We start from the raw sequence: 10,485 nt of genomic DNA on the forward strand, positions 1-10,485 counted from the left end.
ACCTGGATTTAAGAAAAATTCGTCAAGCAACTTCTGCACTCAGAGAGAGTTCCGAGATTTAGCTGTGCATCACTTCTGTATCCAGAGGGTCGTTGTGATCTATATACTCTTTGAATTCTGGCAGTAGGCGTAGATTGTGTTTTCTTAGAGCATCCTGGGGGTCCTAAGAGACGGAATCAGCACCACTCTCTGAGGTGTTTCATGTACAAATGTATACATATCTATTGTTTGATAGTTTATTTCTCTCTCTCTCTCTCTCTCTCTCTCTCTCTCTCTCTCTCTCTCTTTCTATAGCACGGCGTTACATACCGATGTTCAGACTCAGTTCAGACCGGTCTCGCTGACCTCGACACCGACACCGAGCTCGTAGCTGGAACTCGACATCCCATTCCGGTGCGTATACGTGTTCTATGACACGACAAGAAAGAAGTTAAACTGCAAAAATCGTCTATGTTATAATACGCCTTTTTGACTACATATTCTTTGATTTTTCTTTTAAAATTTGGTATATTAAGCTCTTTAATAGACATAGGCAATTTATTAAATAATATTGCACAAAAATATTTTGCACTATTTTGATTTTTTTTTAATCCAACATTACTACTTATTGTTCCTAGCGTTATGATTATGTATTTCATTCTGTCGTTTATAGCCTGCTGTATGAGATTTAACATAATTCAGGCAACTGTGAATATAAATACTAGGTAAAGTAAGAATGTTTAGTTCGATAAAGTACTTTTTACAGTCTTCCCTGAATTTAGCTCTTACCAAAATTCGTATTGCTCTTCGTTGTAGCTTGAACAACCGATTATGAATGCACGAATGACCTCATACAAGAATTCCATATGTTAAATGAGACTAGCATAGTGCAAAATACACCATTCCCATTATACGATCTGAAACCTGTCCCTTCAAATTTTTTAACAAAAAAATGCTTTTGCAGACTTTCTTGGCGGTTTGTTAACCATGAACAAGCCCCTGAAGCTTATTGTCCACATGAATTCCCAATAATTTTATTGAATGAGCAAAATATGTGGGCATGTTCCGACTTATCTTTATTAATTTGAAGCTGATTGTGTTTGAACCACTCAAAAGCTTTCGACTGCACATCCTCCCTCATTGCTATAGCTTCTATAACTGATGTCGCCTTGTTTAACAAAGTTGTGTTGTCAGCATAAAGTACTGCACTTGTAGAGAGAGAGAGAGAGGAAGGGAGATCATTTATAAATATTAAGAATAAGAGCGGGCCTAGAATCGATCCCTGAGGTACCCCGTTATGAATTATTAAACTTCTGAACGTTTTTTCATTTAGTTTGTGAGATTGTGATGCTAAATCGAATTTCTGTATGAGCTTGAGTGCTTGGAAGTTAAATTTCTTTTTTTAATAGTTGACCAATTTTTCTTTAGTAATTTCAGGATGTAGTCTTGATATAAACAAGGATGCCATTTTGGGTGGTGACTTAATTTCATCCGGGGACTGTTCCATTAAGCTTCTAATGATAGGAGGTTTCCTCTTTCTACTCTTTTTGGTAAACGACCACTGTCCAGTTTTCATTGTCACTCTTCTGCAGAAAGTTTACAGGATGTTCATTTTTGGCATTGTTAAAATTTATTTTTTTTCATTTGGCCTATTTTCGTTGTTCATTGAACTCATTTGTTTTTTCTTTCGGGTATCAGTGGATTTGATAGTGGCCGGGGAATTCTCTGTTTTTTCGGAACCAAAGAAGCTCACCGGTTTGTCTTTTTCCCGTCCAGTTGTTTGAAGGTTTCATCCATTAGCTAACATCTCTAGGTATATGTTTATTTTGCAGCTTGATCGATTCTCGTAATTCTATATAGGAAAATTATTTTCCATCCAGTGCTGTTTTCGGGTAAATTCTCGACCGAATCCCAGAAAAAATATCCAACAAAATCGCAATAGGATGTAATATATATATATATTTTTTTTAATTTCTTAATTAAGTTTATTAGAGTTTGCCGATTCCCTTCTTGATCCCCATCAGCTTGACCCGGGTTAGGTTCGATTTGGTCAACAGGGTTAGCATTTGCATTTCCTTTCGGATCGCTACAAAAAAAGTTTTAGATACTTATGTCGATGGGTAATTTCTTACCTATATTCCAAGAAATATCGAAGACAGACAACAAATCGGACTTGCCCCATCAGTAAGTTGAACGGGCAAAATTATTATTGCAGTGTTTCTGTTTTCTGCTGAGTGGAAAAGAAAGAATTTCCAAAACGCCACTATAAGAACCGGGGCATTGCCATCCAATTATTGTAGCTAGGGTTTCACAAACTTGCTTGTTTCCGTTATATGTGGCTGATAGGATTTTAATAATTTTATATCGGAATTTATAATTGATTTTTCATAAAAGATGGAGGGGTTTTGCAGCTGGGAAAATATGCTTGTCAAGTTTATTTCACAGCTTTATCTTTTCTCAAAAGAGGAAACACCTTTTCGTTCATTTGTTTTGTTACATGTAAAACTAAATATTTCTTCTCAGTTCTAATCATTGTTACCAAACTTGAATAAAAGATATTCCCTTTCAATGCTAACTTGTTGACGATCACAATTTAAGGCCACTTTCGAATTCTTCGCGAGTTTTTTTACATTTTGTGCCCATGTCTCAAATTTTGGCGAAATGTTTTTACCAAGGAGGTTTAAATGTATAGAGAGAGAGTACAGTTTTCATTGTTTTGTATCGCGCATATATATACAAACCCTCCTTCTGTTGGTATCGTATTCGTACATATTCGTGAATTGATGGATAAGCCAGTTGCGAAACTAGTTCTTACTGCTGTCTATTAGTTTTAATAATACATATTTATCATTGTTCTAGATTTATTGCCTTCTCCCATTTTGGTGTTTGATATTAACTTTGTTGGCAAAGTAAAAGTGGAACTATCGTAAAAACACGAAACTTTGTTCATTCGAACTCACTGATTTCCAGAAAACTGCAACGTTTTGATTAGTTAGGTACATTATGGGCATCAAGACTAATTTAAACTTCATAAAAAAGTGGACGAATTGAATTATTCCTAGAACACGGCTGCAAATGGTATTTATCTTTCTAGCGTGGCTCTGTGTAACTGTATTTCTTTTGTTTCTCCTAGTAACGACAAGATACATGAAAATAGTCTAATTTTATTACTGTCAATTTTATTTTAAAATTAATGAAGAAACGTAATGGACAATAAAAATGTAGAATCACAAGATGTTTGTGTGTCACTGGTGCCAGTAGAATTAGGTCCCGTGAAATATAGAAACTGTCCAGTGTTGCACAGATCTGTGTCACAGTAAACGCATACCACCTTTGAACTGTTCGGCATCCGCTCATGTACTTAGCAAGAACCCAATGGAAAACATCCTTTTTCGACGTGTAGACGATCGGCTATAAAATCTGCAGATGATAATGTACGTAGTTCAAAGTATATTTTACACTTTCTTATACGTCGTTTTTAATAGGCAAACGAACGTTTGTAAGGATCGTCATCAGCAAATCGGCACCTTCCTGTTTTAATAGGATCCCTGCATTCTCTGCTACATCTGTAACGAAAATTACTGGAAGGCGTGATATTCTTGGACGGAACGATTTGATAATTTTTGATGACAATTTATTTGTGGAAATTAAAAAAATTAACAAGAAATAAAAGTTGACAGTTCTGCGAGTAATTTGGAGTAATTTTATTTTACCAGTAGTACATGACCAAGCCGTCTTAGACAAAAAAATCAATAAGAATAATAATAATTGTTTATTATTTCCTGGTTTATTCAGCTTGACACGCCATAAAACCAGGAAGCAACACGATTTTCAAAAAATCTTGTCGGTGTGTCACAGAACTTTGCTGTTCCACATCTACTAGTTGTTGTTTATTTGCGTTGTTATTAAGTTTTAAATGGCACTACATTGAGAAATCTGTTTAAAATTTCGTTTTCGTATGAGCCATAAGTTTATAGAAAACCACATATTACAAAAGTGAGGATGAACCTTTTCTCATTTTGGATATCCACAGAATGGTAGGTGTATCAGAAATTAGACATCCTGAATGTGAGGATTACGTTATTGTAGCAATATAAAACTTTACACAAATCTTCATGAGACAGTTTAGCAGAAAATACAAAAAATTGAGAATTCAACCTCTTTTTTGGTATATCAGCCGTTAGTAGTCCTGAAAGTAACAAATGCATTTACACAGTATTTTAAAACGTAATGCAAATATTGTCGAAGCAATTTAGAGTAAAAAAATTGAAAAATGAGAATTTTCCCTCTCTTGGTCTCTTGTTTGGAAATTCAGAAATTGATGTATCAGAAATCAGGCGTCCTGCATAATCGCGGCTTGAATTTTATGCAACGTTTCCGATAGAGTGCAGAACATAATATTAAAAAATTGGGGATAAACCCTCTCCTGGTTTGGAGATCCGGAAAGTGGTACCTACATCAGAAATCAGTCGTTTTGAAAGTAACGACTCATAATCGGTGCAGCATAAAACTTTATACAAATGTTTAAAATATTTTGTCTTGAAATGGTTCGAGAATACTTGTGCAAAGTTTTATGATGCTGTGAGTATGCAGCCACTGTTTTCTGAAAGACTAATTGGGAATTACCACTTACTGGATCTCCAAAACAAAGGAAAGCCAATTCTCAATTTTGGAATATTTTGTCCTGAATCGCCTTAGAAAAGTTTGTGCAAAGTTTCATGTTGCTACAATTATGCAGCCGTTACTTACAGGACGACGAATTTCTGAGATTCCATTCTCTTTAAGTCCAAAACGAAAGAGAGCGAATTCTCAATTTTTACTTCCAGAACGTAAGCGAAGGAAGTATTGTAATCCAATCCGTCGGTCGAAGCTCTACTTTTACGTTTTCTCGACCTTTCATGAACCCCACAGTACGAAGTAATAAGTCTCATTTGTCTAATCATCTCAACCAATAATGCGATGACGTCACTTCAAAATTGTACATAGTAAATGGGTTTTAGATTGTATGAAATAACATGTAGTTTATGATTCGGTATTGAGTTTTTATCCGAAATTTTTGAACAAGATTTTTGGAAAAAAAATCAAAATTATAGAATAACATTTTGCAAGCTAATTTTGAATCTGCGAAACCGAATACTTCGAAATCTTGTAGATATTTTAAAGTTATGATAAGCATGATAAATGTTTAATCAAAATGTATTTACTTATACCCTCCAAAAAATTGATGACGTCAGCTTAAAATTTTGCCGAAGAAATCCTATCTAAATTGTAGAAAATATCATGATTCTGTATTTGTAATTTATCATTCCATTCATATTTTTTGAATTTGCATATACAGAATGATTCAAAAAAATTAATGAATGCCTGAATTTATTTTATTGATTTAATCAAGAACTACAAAACCGAATGCTTTGAAATCTTGTAGACGTTCTAAAGTTATTATAAGCATGGTGTAGGTAAGCAGAGAAAAATGTTGTGCCTCGGTGGATTCGAACCCACGTCTCTTTGCTTTCCGGGCAAGTATGCTAACCGCTACACCACAAGACGACTTATTTATTCTCTGCTTACCGACGTGTTATTGTGCCGCCACACATGGTAACTTTTTAATCAAAATATGTCTGTTTATCAACCCCAAAAAAATGATTATGTCATCTCAAAATTTTGCCGAATAAATTCTTTCGAAAATGTGTAAAATATGATCAAACTATACTTGTAATTTTCATTGCATTCATGTTTTTTAGATTTGCTTATACAGGGTGAGTCAAAAAAATTAATGAATCAGACAATATTAGTATTACACTGCATTTGGGGAAACTGGTATACAGTCCTTGCAAAAATGTTGATGAAGTTATCATAAAATTTTGTATTGAAAAAACTCACTTGAAACAAACCCCTAGCATGTTTCTTTATGTTTACTTTAATATTGAATACATATCTTTATTTTAACTTACTAGGGTTATCATAGAAAAATTAAATTCACAAATCAAATGATTTTCGAGAAAGCAGACTTGTACTCAAGTGTGAGGGAAGTTCTGTCGAAATAACTTTCAACTAATTTTTTAATACATTGTGTCTTGAATTGTCTCGATAACACTTGTGCAAAGTTTCATGCTGCGAGTATGCAGACATTGTTTTCTGAGAGACTAATTTTAAAATTACATTTTTGCAAAGTTTCATGATACTACGATTATGCAGTCGTTGCTTTCAGCACAACTATTTTCTGATATTCCACTCTCTCTAACTCCAAAGTAAAAGAGAGCGAATTTTCAGTGTTTTAATATTTTGTGTTGAATTGCCTCAAAAACACTTGCGCAAAGTTTCATGGCGCTGCGGGTATGCAGTCACTGTTTTCTAATAAGAGACTAATTTGGAAATAGCACACTCTGGATCTCCAAAATAAGAGAAAGCGCATTCGTACTTTTTTAATATATTATTACGTTCAACGGGTGATTAAAATGGATAAAATTCAATAATTTGTTTCTTAATAACTCAAATTACACGACTGAATATTACACAGCGATTATGTAGAAAATTTTTTCGGCGCAACTTGACTGTGCTCTCGTGGACTCTATTGACTGAATTCAATAATCATCGTTCGGGACGGTGGCCTCTATTTAAACCTACACGTTCCTCTCGATGGTTGGAGAACGCTGTTTCGAGGGTTTTCTGGGTTGCCCATCGCAACTTCCGTTTCCAGGTTTTACATCAGCGAACGCCGCGTCGCCCGGTTGACGAGTCATCACCGCCGTACATACCAGAATAAACACATACATACTAGAAGACTCATAGGCGTCGTACCGGGGCGACATATGGATTTCTTTCGTAACAATACTGTTCTTTCAGTTACTTCAGCAGCGTAAAGTTTGATAAAGCTTCTAATATGCAGCCACTGTGTTCTAAAAAGTATGCAATTCCCCCCTTGTGGATTGATTGAATTACAAACTTAAAGATTATTATCAGTTGTTTTATATATTTTGCTTTGAATGGCCTCGGCAATGTGTGTGCGAAGTTTCAGTGAGAATGTAAGTTATTATAGTTGGATTCATGTATCTTTTTACATACGTGACCAAAAGCTAACGTCCGAACTAATAACTGTTACTTTGTAGTAATTAGTCAAAAAGATGACAATGTTCATAACGTCAACATGACACAAATGTGTAAGCTCAGGCAGGTCTTTTGGTTTCGGTGCTTTCCGATTGGGTCGTGATTTTGCCGGACTGGGAAGGACGCCGAGTCTTTCTTTTCGAGTTTTAATCTGCAACTCGCTAAAAATTTGAGCGAAATTATTAACCACGAACCTTCAAGTGGTTTTTACTTACTTACTCGTTCTGTACCATTTAATGAGATTAAAGGACCACCGTTTTCCTTCTCAAGAGCAAAATACTCTATAAAGTTGGACACGATGTCCTGGGCACGGGAACTCAAACGTTTGCCCGTCATGTTGTAGACCAAACACGAACAAGAAATAAGATAACAAAACATAAAAAATAGGACAACGAAACAAGAATCCTAACAACCAACGAACTTTACGAAGAACTGAATAGAAAACTTGAATAGAACAACGAAAAACTGCGATTAACCACTCTGAGTAAAACCAAAAATGACAGTGACGTTTGATGAAAAATCGATGAATTATTATCAGTCACTAGATTGACTACATCAGTGCCTGTCGCACTATGTGGACGCATTTATTACGTATTTTATCTTTTTCTAATTCAAGTAACTTTGTGGAAGAGAATAACTGACGTAGAGCGTAATTTGGCCTAATTTCGGTAGACATACTATTTGTCTGGCTCTTCGTTTTTGTAATCCTTAAAACAAAGATTCTTATGGTAGGTGCTGTCTGAGCTTGTATGATACTTCGGTCACGTGTGTCAAAAGATACATGAATCCAACTATATATTTTTTGAAATCTAGTAATACCGACATTAGATTTCAAAAAATTTTTTTATCCTTCCTAGAACCTTAAATTAATTATCGAGCGTAACCTGCTTGTTATACACAGGAATAGTTTTAACTCAAGCTCGGCCGAAATTATAGCTTTATCGTGTATTATATTGCCCATTTATTGCGCCCGTTTTATTTGTTTTTACGGTAACAGAAGCCTTTGTATTTGCTTCGTAACTATGGCAACAGGCAAACATCGACAACAAACAAAAGTATGACAAAAATTCGCGACAGAAGTTTTTCTTTGAATTCTTGGTGTTGTACAGGATTGTTGGAAGTTTTTTCTCCACGAGGTGAATTCATAAACACAACAAAAACCACCCAAACGAACTTTTTCAGGTTGGGAGATCTGCATTTCGACGAGTGTCGGATTTACGGATTCCATTACTGTGCGTGCGTCCGAGAACAGCCTATTTATTTATCGTCCCTCAACACCAAAGGTTAGTAGGGTTCTTTGTTTCACGATCCAGTAATTTATTCATCGGTTTTCGCACAGGTGTTTGTTCTTTTTTGGTTTTGAAGAAGTTTTTCATAGAAGTTTTCGTGAAGTTAACGTTGCTATTACATTGGAGATTATGTCAACGTATGCCAGATTAAGTTACGTTACGTTGTCTCAGAGGTACGGTTACGGCTGCAACTTTGTTCCACTGCTTTCGTCTTTTGCGGAATTGGTTTGCCTATCTCGCTTTCTGTTTTTGATGATTCTTCCATGGTGGGCGCAACATCTCGACTGTCGAACCAAGGAGGAGGATCAGCCGTTCATGAAGGACTACAGATAAGCCATTCAATGCATTGTTTTTTTTTATTTATTATTAATTTCTTTTGTTTTTAAAATTCTGTACCTGCAAGCGCAAAGTGCGTAACTCGAAATTGTCGGTTTTCAGTGAGAGCAATTATATTATTTGTGGCTCGCTTTACATAGCAAGTTATTAGCTTATTCTAAATATATAATAATACAAAATATTGAATATAACAAATAAAAACTTGTAAATACCTGAATTAGACAAAAAAGCATCAACATTTTTTAGCAAAAAATACCCATTTTATGGCATTAATGGAATTAGTCATTTTACGCTGTCACTACTCATCTAGATGTTTAATTTTTATAAAAACACTAACTCCAAATTTTTTTTTATAAAAAAATAAAAAAAATGAGAACAAGATTTTTATTAAGAGAAACTAGTAACAAATATGTATATTTTCGATAATCTCCATACATAATTTTAATAAATTTCGAATATTTCAAATAAGATAACTGAACTCAATATGGCCTAGTACCCAATACGGCCTATTGGCTTTTTCTCATACGTTTCAAACAAAATGTGGTAGATTGCCACTGAGATACATTCTGGAACGTTTTTATACCATATAGGAGCAATCAGTAAAATAATACACCGTTTCGTTTACTTACAATGGAATTATTTGTGACGGTGATTTGACGAGTCAGTATGCGTTCTATTTTATGCCGTTAAGTTTTCTCTTGATAGTTTTAATCTCAATTAGGTTATCAATTTCATATTTCTATAATTGTGCAGCTCCTTTTTTCCGCTTTTAAATGATCTGCATTATTTGTACTTTCTTAACAGCTTTTCAATTGGAATTAGTGATAACATGTTCGCTTGTCATGTGGAATCAATTTGGCCTAGGCCGGCTGTTGGCCTGTTGGGTACATACTGCAGTTCTCGTTTAATTTTTTTTTTGTGAATAAGCTGATTTAAATTTATGAACAACAAGTAAGCTCACGGAAGAAGCAAGAAAATTGTTTTTGCGAGATGTACCAAGAAAGTATTGTAAAAGATTTGAGAATATGCTCCGTATGTAAGAAATACGTGCACGAGGAGTGCGTGGATCTCATTAAAAATGATAAAGATATTTTTATTTCTCCTTATTGTGAAAATTACCAATTTGTTTGTGAACAAACTTTTTTTCCGTGCTTATTTTTGTTTTTTCTTTTTCGATTTTTTAAAAACAGGCCATATTGGGTATCTATGTACTCAATTTGGCCTAAAGACAAACTTTAATTAAACCGGGTACTGTCGGGCTCTACAATTTTGGAAATGTCTGAAATTTGAAAATTATGTACAAAAATGTAACCTCTTTCAATTCCCACCATTACTCTTCCATTTCAAGTTCTTACAAAAATTTAAAAAATTCTCAAAGCTTAGGTAGGCCATATAGGGTACAGTGACCTTATATTTAATTATCTTCGGAAGAATATGTTAGTGGGAAATCTTCTGCAGTGTCCGACTGAGGAAGATTTTTAAAATAATCTTGATATTCTTCCGGTACCCATTTCAAAAGCTTTAGTAAATCTTGGTATTTTTTTTACTAACTGTCCTTCTCTGCTCGCTAAGCTGTGGAACATTTTGTGGTATTTTTAATTCTTTGCGAATATATCTTTTTAGTTCGATTGAGCCAAACGCTTCGTCAAACTTAGATGAATATGGCACAAGTGGCGAAAATTTTTCATCAATCAACATAATTACTAATTAATAACTATTACTAGTTTGTTATTTTTCAATACAATCGTTATTAGATAAAATCACTGTCAACAGTAAC

The 10,485-nt window shown here is 34.5% G+C and overlaps 1 long non-coding RNA gene across 1 annotated transcript; it reads left to right on the plus strand.

Moving 5' to 3' along the window:
* The first annotated feature begins 3,127 nt into the window (after nt 1-3,127).
* LOC135137748 (uncharacterized) lies at nt 3,128-3,671 on the plus strand. Its single transcript, XR_010281919.1, has 2 exons — nt 3,128-3,413; nt 3,465-3,671. It is a non-coding gene; the product is annotated as an uncharacterized LOC135137748 (long non-coding RNA).
* Nucleotides 3,672-10,485: the final 6,814 nt, after the last annotated feature.

Source organism: Zophobas morio, unplaced genomic scaffold, assembly GCF_036711695.1.
Source record: "Zophobas morio isolate AGI-343-1 ecotype UQ-CSIRO unplaced genomic scaffold, CSIRO_AGI_Zmor_V1 ptg000029l, whole genome shotgun sequence".
NCBI classification, from domain to species: Eukaryota; Metazoa; Arthropoda; class Insecta; order Coleoptera; family Tenebrionidae; genus Zophobas; species Zophobas morio.